General features: G+C 40.4%; 6 non-coding genes across 6 annotated transcripts; all 6 read right to left on the reverse strand.

Annotated features, from left to right (window-relative positions):
* Positions 1 to 323: 323 nt before the first annotated feature.
* LOC146460269 (U6 spliceosomal RNA) lies at positions 324 to 432 on the reverse strand. Its single transcript, XR_014857760.1, has one exon. It is a non-coding gene; the product is annotated as a U6 spliceosomal RNA (small nuclear RNA).
* Positions 433 to 2,520: 2,088 nt separating this feature from the next.
* LOC146460270 (U6 spliceosomal RNA) lies at positions 2,521 to 2,629 on the reverse strand. The gene has a single exon (XR_014857753.1). It is a non-coding gene; the product is annotated as a U6 spliceosomal RNA (small nuclear RNA).
* Positions 2,630 to 4,701: 2,072 nt separating this feature from the next.
* LOC146460271 (U6 spliceosomal RNA) lies at positions 4,702 to 4,810 on the reverse strand. Its single transcript, XR_014857754.1, has one exon. It is a non-coding gene; the product is annotated as a U6 spliceosomal RNA (small nuclear RNA).
* Positions 4,811 to 6,940: 2,130 nt separating this feature from the next.
* On the reverse strand, positions 6,941 to 7,049 carry LOC146460272 (U6 spliceosomal RNA). The gene has a single exon (XR_014857755.1). It is a non-coding gene; the product is annotated as a U6 spliceosomal RNA (small nuclear RNA).
* A 2,081-nt stretch (positions 7,050 to 9,130) lies between these two features.
* LOC146460273 (U6 spliceosomal RNA) lies at positions 9,131 to 9,239 on the reverse strand. Its single transcript, XR_014857756.1, has one exon. It is a non-coding gene; the product is annotated as a U6 spliceosomal RNA (small nuclear RNA).
* A 2,100-nt stretch (positions 9,240 to 11,339) lies between these two features.
* LOC146460274 (U6 spliceosomal RNA) lies at positions 11,340 to 11,448 on the reverse strand. Its single transcript, XR_014857757.1, has one exon. It is a non-coding gene; the product is annotated as a U6 spliceosomal RNA (small nuclear RNA).
* Positions 11,449 to 11,758: the final 310 nt, after the last annotated feature.

Genomic DNA, 11,758 nt, shown 5'->3' on the forward strand with positions numbered 1-11,758 from the left:
TAACTTCCTAGGTTTCCTACTTTTCCCGCCTTTTTTGTTTTGTTTTGTTTTTTTTTTGTTTGTTTGTTTGTTTGTTTGTTTGTTTGTTTGTTTGTTTGTTTGTTTGTTTGCAACCGGGCATGTGGTCATGAGAAGTTACCAAGTTTCAACAGGAAAGGAGCGGGAGAGCCTGCCACCAGTACTTGTCAACCATGAAGTAAGTTCGTAGCAACGCCAAGCCTGGATGCTCACTGGACGATGCTTTAATGACAAGCTTCTCACATAATTGCTCAAAATAATGGACTGGTGAAACCGAGAGAGGTTCAGTTATAACCAAAAAGCAAAAAAATTTGGAACGCTTCACGAATTTGCGTGTCATCCTTGCGCAGGGGCCATGCTAATCTTGTCTGTATCGTTCCAATTTTAGTATGTGTGCTGCCGTTAAGCAAGCACGTTTATAGTTAGGTTTACGTTTCCTATATATAAGACAGAGCAGGAAAATGCGCGGGCTTGTGGGATTAGTTTCGACATGCCTGCAGGGCTCGTTGAATAATGTGCCCACGCGCGCATGCGTAGAAGTGAAGGAAACACGTCGTTCACTTAGTCATAAACAACTGTTTGTAATACGTCGGGAGACTTTTCAGACTTTTTCCAAACTTTTTACTTTCAATCGTAGTTAGTTAAAATAACTTGATGAACTGATAAACGGTTTGAAAGTGACCTTGAACTCTGTTTGAGTTTATGTACTGATAGTATTAAAAACATGACTGGTTTTGATAAATATATATTCAAGATTTCATTAAAAAAAATCTACCGACATTGTCTTTAATAATGCCTAGAAAAGCCATTAAAATGAAGGGTTTTTAATCAAAGTCGTATAGTTTAATGGGCTAATGTCTCCGTGTACTGTAGTTTTTGAATATGCGAGACCTGTTCAGTGGGTACGGGAGTCAGAAAACATGATGAAACTTCGGAGCGTTTATTAACGAACAAAAGAATTGCTCTTCAGATGCCTTATCAGGTAAATCTTGGTGCGTCTTCTTTTCCATCTTCTGTGTGACTACAACCTGAGAAAAGCAAATTTAAGATTTATGGAGGACGTGCGGAACCGATGACTGACCGGCTGCCGGTTTGTGCCCGTGGAACACCGTACCAACCAATTTAAGAGTTCGACCACACTGATTTACGCACAAAACGAGTCAGAATTATACATCGCGAATTATGATAAAATAGCGAGAATTTTCATATGAGCTTTTCCTATTTATTGCCACTGAGCATGTGGCCTGGTGCGTTTGCTTTACTCAGGAGCCGCTTGTTTCGGGGGGGCCTTGGCTTAGCTTTTTCCGTTGAACTCAGTTTTGAGGTTTGATCATCAGGTTCAGCTTTTTCTTATCAACTTAAAGGTAACAGCCGTGTGGTAATTTTTGTGAAAAAAGATCGTCTTTTTCTACCCTAGCCTTTTACACTCGTAGTTGTAACACGGAACAGGCACTTTCCTCCCAAAACGTTTGCATGACGTCGCCTTCGATGCTGCGATGTCACATTTCAGCGGTATCATGTGATGGACGTGCGCTCTGTGTCACAATTTTCAAAATGGCGGCCTTGTGTGCGCTTTTGGGATGGAGAATTTTCAATACCTCACCCTATATACTGCTGATGAATGCGGGATACTTCATTTTGGAAACAGAACTTTGTGAAATGGCCAGGTCTCTTCTTTACAGGTTTTACAAAGGTACGCCAAGAAATTTTACGCAAGTGTCTAAGCTGAAGCTCTGTATAGCGTGTTGTATACCTTCGTATACCGATGATCACATTTTGCAACTTACTCTTAGGTTTTTTTTGTTTTCGTTTTTATTTTAACTTTACCTGACTATTTGTGGCTTTTAGTCTAAACGTGCACTTACGAGTTTTTCTGCGCTTTTGCTTAATTGACCTTGTGTGTGCTGTCGGCCTTTGTCTAAAGCTTTACTTCTGATTGTGGGCCTGTCTAAACACAGGCGGCCCAAGCTCTAGCCGTGAGCGATGATCATCTTGCGTATTAGCGGTCACGGCGCAAATATAAGAGTTTGTATGGGAATATTTACGATCGGGTTTTTAGGAGTTAGAAATACTGGAAAGTTCTCAATGAAAATAAGATACCTTGCTTGTGTGGTGTACGTATGACTTATTGTCTGTTTGCTTCTTTTGTTGATTTGAGGCCACTTTAACGAGTTGTAACTTCCTAGGTTTCCTACTTTTCCCGCCTTTTTTGTTTTGTTTTGTTTTTTTTTTGTTTGTTTGTTTGTTTGTTTGTTTGTTTGTTTGTTTGTTTGTTTGTTTGTTTGTTTGCAACCGGGCATGTGGTCATGAGAAGTTACCAAGTTTCAACAGGAAAGGAGCGGGAGAGCCTGCCACCAGTACTTGTCAACCATGAAGTAAGTTCGTAGCAACGCCAAGCCTGGATGCTCACTGGACGATGCTTTAATGACAAGCTTCTCACATAATTGCTCAAAATAATGGACTGGTGAAACCGAGAGAGGTTCAGTTATAACCAAAAAGCAAAAAAATTTGGAACGCTTCACGAATTTGCGTGTCATCCTTGCGCAGGGGCCATGCTAATCTTCTCTGTATCGTTCCAATTTTAGTATATGTGCTGCCGTTAAGCAAGCACGTTTATAGTTAGGTTTACGTTTCCTATATATAAGACAGAGCAGGAAAATGCGCGGGCTTGTGGGATTAGTTTCGACATGCCTGCAGGGCTCGTTGAATAATGTGCCCACGCGCGCATGCGTAGAAGTGAAGGAAACACGTCGTTCACTTAGTCATAAACAACTGTTTGTAATACGTCGGGAGACTTTTCAGACTTTTTCCAAACTTTTTACTTTCAATCGTAGTTAGTTAAAATAACTTGATGAACTGATAAACGGTTTGAAAGTGACCTTGAACTCTGTTTGAGTTTATGTACTGATAGTATTAAAAACATGACTGGTTTTGATAAATATATATTCAAGATTTCATTAAAAAAAATCTACCGACATTGTTTTTAATAATGCCTAGAAAAGCCATTAAAATGAAGGGTTTTTAATCAAAGTCGTATAGTTTAATGGGCTAATGTCTCCGTGTACTGTAGTTTTTGAATATGCGAGACCTGTTCAGTGGGTACGGGAGTCAGAAAACATGATGAAACTTCGGAGCGTTTATTAACGAACAAAAGAATTGCTCTTCAGATGCCTTATCAGGTAAATCTTGGTGCGTCTTCTTTTCCATCTTCTGTGTGACTACAACCTGAGAAAAGCAAATTTAAGATTTATGGAGGACGTGCGGAACCGATGACTGACCGGCTGCCGGTTTGTGCCCGTGGAACACCGTACCAACCAATTTAAGAGTTCGACCACACTGATTTACGCACAAAACGAGTCAGAATTATACATCGCGAATTATGATAAAATAGCGAGAATTTTCATATGAGCTTTTCCTATTTATTGCCACTGAGCATGTGGCCTGGTGCGTTTGCTTTACTCAGGAGCCGCTTGTTTCGGGGGGGCCTTGGCTTAGCTTTTTCCGTTGAACTCAGTTTTGAGGTTTGATCATCAGGTTCAGCTTTTTCTTATCAACTTAAAGGTAACAGCCGTGTGGTAATTTTTGTGAAAAAAGATCGTCTTTTTCTACCCTAGCCTTTTACACTCGTAGTTGTAACACGGAACAGGCACTTTCCTCCCAAAACGTTTGCATGACGTCGCCTTCGATGCTGCGATGTCACATTTCAGCGGTATCATGTGATGGACGTGCGCTCTGTGTCACAATTTTCAAAATGGCGGCCTTGTGTGCGCTTTTGGGATGGAGAATTTTCAATACCTCACCCTATATACTGCTGATGAATGCGGGATACTTCATTTTGGAAACAGAACTTTGTGAAATGGCCAGGTCTCTTCTTTACAGGTTTTACAAAGGTACGCCAAGAAATTTTACGCAAGTGTCTAAGCTGAAGCTCTGTATAGCGTGTTGTATACCTTCGTATACCGATGATCACATTTTGCAACTTACTCTTAGGTTTTTTTTGTTTTCGTTTTTATTTTAACTTTACCTGACTATTTGTGGCTTTTAGTCTAAACGTGCACTTACGAGTTTTTCTGCGCTTTTGCTTAATTGACCTTGTGTGTGCTGTCGGCCTTTGTCTAAAGCTTTACTTCTGATTGTGGGCCTGTCTAAACACAGGCGGCCCAAGCTCTAGCCGTGAGCGATGATCATCTTGCGTATTAGCGGTCACGGCGCAAATATAAGAGTTTGTATGGGAATATTTACGATCGGGTTTTTAGGAGTTAGAAATACTGGAAAGTTCTCAATGAAAATAAGATACCTTGCTTGTGTGGTGTACGTATGACTTATTGTCTGTTTGCTTCTTTTGTTGATTTGAGGCCACTTTAACGAGTTGTAACTTCCTAGGTTTCCTACTTTTCCCGCCTTTTTTGTTTTGTTTTGTTTTTTTTTTGTTTGTTTGTTTGTTTGTTTGTTTGTTTGTTTGTTTGTTTGCAACCGGGCATGTGGTCATGAGAAGTTACCAAGTTTCAACAGGAAAGGAGCGGGAGAGCCTGCCACCAGTACTTGTCAACCATGAAGTAAGTTCGTAGCAACGCCAAGCCTGGATGCTCACTGGACGATGCTTTAATGACAAGCTTCTCACATAATTGCTCAAAATAATGGACTGGTGAAACCGAGAGAGGTTCAGTTATAACCAAAAAGCAAAAAAATTTGGAACGCTTCACGAATTTGCGTGTCATCCTTGCGCAGGGGCCATGCTAATCTTCTCTGTATCGTTCCAATTTTAGTATATGTGCTGCCGTTAAGCAAGCACGTTTATAGTTAGGTTTACGTTTCCTATATATAAGACAGAGCAGGAAAATGCGCGGGCTTGTGGGATTAGTTTCGACATGCCTGCAGGGCTCGTTGAATAATGTGCCCACGCGCGCATGCGTAGAAGTGAAGGAAACACGTCGTTCACTTAGTCATAAACAACTGTTTGTAATACGTCGGGAGACTTTTCAGACTTTTTCCAAACTTTTTACTTTCAATCGTAGTTAGTTAAAATAACTTGATGAACTGATAAACGGTTTGAAAGTGACCTTGAACTCTGTTTGAGTTTATGTACTGATAGTATTAAAAACATGACTGGTTTTGATAAATATATATTCAAGATTTCATTAAAAAAAATCTACCGACATTGTTTTTAATAATGCCTAGAAAAGCCATTAAAATGAAGGGTTTTTAATCAAAGTCGTATAGTTTAATGGGCTAATGTCTCCGTGTACTGTAGTTTTTGAATATGCGAGACCTGTTCAGTGGGTACGGGAGTCAGAAAACATGATGAAACTTCGGAGCGTTTATTAACGAACAGAAGAATTGCTCTTCAGATGCCTTATCAGGTAAATCTTGGTGCGTCTTCTTTTCCATCTTCTGTGTGACTACAACCTGAGAAAAGCAAATTTAAGATTTATGGAGGACGTGCGGAACCGATGACTGACCGGCTGCCGGTTTGTGCCCGTGGAACACCGTACCAACCAATTTAAGAGTTCGACCACACTGATTTACGCACAAAACGAGTCAGAATTATACATCGCGAATTATGATAAAATAGCGAGAATTTTCATATGAGCTTTTCCTATTTATTGCCACTGAGCATGTGGCCTGGTGCGTTTGCTTTACTCAGGAGCCGCTTGTTTCGGGGGGGCCTTGGCTTAGCTTTTTCCGTTGAACTCAGTTTTGAGGTTTGATCATCAGGTTCAGCTTTTTCTTATCAACTTAAAGGTAACAGCCGTGTGGTAATTTTTGTGAAAAAAGATCGTCTTTTTCTACCCTAGCCTTTTACACTCGTAGTTGTAACACGGAACAGGCACTTTCCTCCCAAAACGTTTGCATGACGTCGCCTTCGATGCTGCGATGTCACATTTCAGCGGTATCATGTGATGGACGTGCGCTCTGTGTCACAATTTTCAAAATGGCGGCCTTGTGTGCGCTTTTGGGATGGAGAATTTTCAATACCTCACCCTATATACTGCTGATGAATGCGGGATAGAATTTTCAATACCTCACCCTATATACTGCTGATGAATGCGGGATACTTCATTTTGGAAACAGAACTTTGTGAAATGGCCAGGTCTCTTCTTTACAGGTTTTACAAAGGTACGCCAAGAAATTTTACGCAAGTGTCTAAGCTGAAGCTCTGTATAGCGTGTTGTATACCTTCGTATACCGATGATCACATTTTGCAACTTACTCTTAGGTTTTTTTTGTTTTCGTTTTTATTTTAACTTTACCTGACTATTTGTGGCTTTTAGTCTAAACGTGCACTTACGAGTTTTTCTGCGCTTTTGCTTAATTGACCTTGTGTGTGCTGTCGGCCTTTGTCTAAAGCTTTACTTCTGATTGTGGGCCTGTCTAAACACAGGCGGCCCAAGCTCTAGCCGTGAGCGATGATCATCTTGCGTATTAGCGGTCACGGCGCAAATATAAGAGTTTGTATGGGAATATTTACGATCGGGTTTTTAGGAGTTAGAAATACTGGAAAGTTCTCAATGAAAATAAGATACCTTGCTTGTGTGGTGTACGTATGACTTATTGTCTGTTTGCTTCTTTTGTTGATTTGAGGCCACTTTAACGAGTTGTAACTTCCTAGGTTTCCTACTTTTCCCGCCTTTTTTGTTTTGTTTTGTTTTTTTTTTGTTTGTTTGTTTGTTTGTTTGTTTGTTTGTTTGTTTGTTTGTTTGTTTGTTTGCAACCGGGCATGTGGTCATGAGAAGTTACCAAGTTTCAACAGGAAAGGAGCGGGAGAGCCTGCCACCAGTACTTGTCAACCATGAAGTAAGTTCGTAGCAACGCCAAGCCTGGATGCTCACTGGACGATGCTTTAATGACAAGCTTCTCACATAATTGCTCAAAATAATGGACTGGTGAAACCGAGAGAGGTTCAGTTATAACCAAAAAGCAAAAAAATTTGGAACGCTTCACGAATTTGCGTGTCATCCTTGCGCAGGGGCCATGCTAATCTTCTCTGTATCGTTCCAATTTTAGTATATGTGCTGCCGTTAAGCAAGCACGTTTATAGTTAGGTTTACGTTTCCTATATATAAGACAGAGCAGGAAAATGCGCGGGCTTGTGGGATTAGTTTCGACATGCCTGCAGGGCTCGTTGAATAATGTGCCCACGCGCGCATGCGTAGAAGTGAAGGAAACACGTCGTTCACTTAGTCATAAACAACTGTTTGTAATACGTCGGGAGACTTTTCAGACTTTTTCCAAACTTTTTACTTTCAATCGTAGTTAGTTAAAATAACTTGATGAACTGATAAACGGTTTGAAAGTGACCTTGAACTCTGTTTGAGTTTATGTACTGATAGTATTAAAAACATGACTGGTTTTGATAAATATATATTCAAGATTTCATTAAAAAAAATCTACCGACATTGTTTTTAATAATGCCTAGAAAAGCCATTAAAATGAAGGGTTTTTTTAATGGGCTAATGTCTCCGTGTACTGTAGTTTTTGAATATGCGAGACCTGTTCAGTGGGTACGGGAGTCAGAAAACATGATGAAACTTCGGAGCGTTTATTAACGAACAAAAGAATTGCTCTTCAGATGCCTTATCAGGTAAATCTTGGTGCGTCTTCTTTTCCATCTTCTGTGTGACTACAACCTGAGAAAAGCAAATTTAAGATTTATGGAGGACGTGCGGAACCGATGACTGACCGGCTGCCGGTTTGTGCCCGTGGAACACCGTACCAACCAATTTAAGAGTTCGACCACACTGATTTACGCACAAAACGAGTCAGAATTATACATCGCGAATTATGATAAAATAGCGAGAATTTTCATATGAGCTTTTCCTATTTATTGCCACTGAGCATGTGGCCTGGTGCGTTTGCTTTACTCAGGAGCCGCTTGTTTCGGGGGGGCCTTGGCTTAGCTTTTTCCGTTGAACTCAGTTTTGAGGTTTGATCATCAGGTTCAGCTTTTTCTTATCAACTTAAAGGTAACAGCCGTGTGGTAATTTTTGTGAAAAAAGATCGTCTTTTTCTACCCTAGCCTTTTACACTCGTAGTTGTAACACGGAACAGGCACTTTCCTCCCAAAACGTTTGCATGACGTCGCCTTCGATGCTGCGATGTCACATTTCAGCGGTATCATGTGATGGACGTGCGCTCTGTGTCACAATTTTCAAAATGGCGGCCTTGTGTGCGCTTTTGGGATGGAGAATTTTCAATACCTCACCCTATATACTGCTGATGAATGCGGGATACTTCATTTTGGAAACAGAACTTTGTGAAATGGCCAGGTCTCTTCTTTACAGGTTTTACAAAGGTACGCCAAGAAATTTTACGCAAGTGTCTAAGCTGAAGCTCTGTATAGCGTGTTGTATACCTTCGTATACCGATGATCACATTTTGCAACTTACTCTTAGGTTTTTTTTGTTTTCGTTTTTATTTTAACTTTACCTGACTATTTGTGGCTTTTAGTCTAAACGTGCACTTACGAGTTTTTCTGCGCTTTTGCTTAATTGACCTTGTGTGTGCTGTCGGCCTTTGTCTAAAGCTTTACTTCTGATTGTGGGCCTGTCTAAACACAGGCGGCCCAAGCTCTAGCCGTGAGCGATGATCATCTTGCGTATTAGCGGTCACGGCGCAAATATAAGAGTTTGTATGGGAATATTTACGATCGGGTTTTTAGGAGTTAGAAATACTGGAAAGTTCTCAATGAAAATAAGATACCTTGCTTGTGTGGTGTACGTATGACTTATTGTCTGTTTGCTTCTTTTGTTGATTTGAGGCCACTTTAACGAGTTGTAACTTCCTAGGTTTCCTACTTTTCCCGCCTTTTTTGTTTTGTTTTTTGTTTTTTGTTTGTTTGTTTGTTTGTTTGTTTGTTTGTTTGTTTGTTTGTTTGTTTGTTTGTTTGTTTGTTTGTTTGCAACCGGGCATGTGGTCATGAGAAGTTACCAAGTTTCAACAGGAAAGGAGCGGGAGAGCCTGCCACCAGTACTTGTCAACCATGAAGTAAGTTCGTAGCAACGCCAAGCCTGGATGCTCACTGGACGATGCTTTAATGACAAGCTTCTCACATAATTGCTCAAAATAATGGACTGGTGAAACCGAGAGAGGTTCAGTTATAACCAAAAAGCAAAAAAATTTGGAACGCTTCACGAATTTGCGTGTCATCCTTGCGCAGGGGCCATGCTAATCTTCTCTGTATCGTTCCAATTTTAGTATATGTGCTGCCGTTAAGCAAGCACGTTTATAGTTAGGTTTACGTTTCCTATATATAAGACAGAGCAGGAAAATGCGCGGGCTTGTGGGATTAGTTTCGACATGCCTGCAGGGCTCGTTGAATAATGTGCCCACGCGCGCATGCGTAGAAGTGAAGGAAACACGTCGTTCACTTAGTCATAAACAACTGTTTGTAATACGTCGGGAGACTTTTCAGACTTTTTCCAAACTTTTTACTTTCAATCGTAGTTAGTTAAAATAACTTGATGAACTGATAAACGGTTTGAAAGTGACCTTGAACTCTGTTTGAGTTTATGTACTGATAGTATTAAAAACATGACTGGTTTTGATAAATATATATTCAAGATTTCATTAAAAAAAATCTACCGACATTGTTTTTAATAATGCCTAGAAAAGCCATTAAAATGAAGGGTTTTTAATCAAAGTCGTATAGTTTAATGGGCTAATGTCTCCGTGTACTGTAGTTTTTGAATATGCGAGACCTGTTCAGTGGGTACGGGAGTCAGAAAACATGATGAAACTTCGGAGCGTTTATTAACGAACAAAAGAATTGCTCTTCAGATGCCTTATCAGGTAAATCTTGGTGCGTCTTCTTTTCCATCTTCTGTGTGACTACAACCTGAGAAAAGCAAATTTAAGATTTATGGAGGACGTGCGGAACCGATGACTGACCGGCTGCCGGTTTGTGCCCGTGGAACACCGTACCAACCAATTTAAGAGTTCGACCACACTGATTTACGCACAAAACGAGTCAGAATTATACATCGCGAATTATGATAAAATAGCGAGAATTTTCATATGAGCTTTTCCTATTTATTGCCACTGAGCATGTGGCCTGGTGCGTTTGCTTTACTCAGGAGCCGCTTGTTTCGGGGGGGCCTTGGCTTAGCTTTTTCCGTTGAACTCAGTTTTGAGGTTTGATCATCAGGTTCAGCTTTTTCTTATCAACTTAAAGGTAACAGCCGTGTGGTAATTTTTGTGAAAAAAGATCGTCTTTTTCTACCCTAGCCTTTTACACTCGTAGTTGTAACACGGAACAGGCACTTTCCTCCCAAAACGTTTGCATGACGTCGCCTTCGATGCTGCGATGTCACATTTCAGCGGTATCATGTGATGGACGTGCGCTCTGTGTCACAATTTTCAAAATGGCGGCCTTGTGTGCGCTTTTGGGATGGAGAATTTTCAATACCTCACCCTATATACTGCTGATGAATGCGGGATACTTCATTTTGGAAACAGAACTTTGTGAAATGGCCAGGTCTCTTCTTTACAGGTTTTACAAAGGTACGCCAAGAAATTTTACGCAAGTGTCTAAGCTGAAGCTCTGTATAGCGTGTTGTATACCTTCGTATACCGATGATCACATTTTGCAACTTACTCTTAGGTTTTTTTTGTTTTCGTTTTTATTTTAACTTTACCTGACTATTTGTGGCTTTTAGTCTAAACGTGCACTTACGAGTTTTTCTGCGCTTTTGCTTAATTGACCTTGTGTGTGCTGTCGGCCTTTGTCTAAAGCTTTACTTCTGATTGTGGGCCTGTCTAAACACAGGCGGCCCAAGCTCTAGCCGTGAGCGATGATCATCTTGCGTATTAGCGGTCACGGCGCAAATATAAGAGTTTGTATGGGAATATTTACGATCGGGTTTTTAGGAGTTAGAAATACTGGAAAGTTCTCAATGAAAATAAGATACCTTGCTTGTGTGGTGTACGTATGACTTATTGTCTGTTTGCTTCTTTTGTTGATTTGAGGCCACTTTAACGAGTTGTAACTTCCTAGGTTTCCTACTTTTCCCGCCTTTTTTGTTTTGTTTTGTTTTTTTTTTGTTTGTTTGTTTGTTTGTTTGTTTGTTTGTTTGTTTGTTTGTTTGTTTGTTTGTTTGTTTGTTTGTTTGCAACCGGGCATGTGGTCATGAGAAGTTACCAAGTTTCAACAGGAAAGGAGCGGGAGAGCCTGCCACCAGTACTTGTCAACCATGAAGTAAGTTCGTAGCAACGCCAAGCCTGGATGCTCACTGGACGATGCTTTAATGACAAGCTTCTCACATAATTGCTCAAAATAATGGACTGGTGAAACCGAGAGAGGTTCAGTTATAACCAAAAAGCAAAAAAATTTGGAACGCTTCACGAATTTGCGTGTCATCCTTGCGCAGGGGCCATGCTAATCTTCTCTGTATCGTTCCAATTTTAGTATATGTGCTGCCGTTAAGCAAGCACGTTTATAGTTAGGTTTACGTTTCCTATATATAAGACAGAGCAGGAAAATGCGCGGGCTTGTGGGATTAGTTTCGACATGCCTGCAGGGCTCGTTGAATAATGTGCCCACGCGCGCATGCGTAGAAGTGAAGGAAACACGTCGTTCACTTAGTCATAAACAACTGTTTGTAATACGTCGGGAGACTTTTCAGACTTTTTCCAAACTTTTTACTTTCAATCGTAGTTAGTTAAAATAACTTGATGAACTGATAAACGGTTTGAAAGTGACCTTGAACTCTGTTTGAGTTTATGTACTGATAGTATTAAAAAC

Source organism: Pavona decussata, unplaced genomic scaffold (assembly GCF_977016875.1).
Source record: "Pavona decussata unplaced genomic scaffold, jaPavDecu1.1 SCAFFOLD_214, whole genome shotgun sequence".
Taxonomy (NCBI): Eukaryota; Metazoa; Cnidaria; class Anthozoa; order Scleractinia; family Agariciidae; genus Pavona; species Pavona decussata.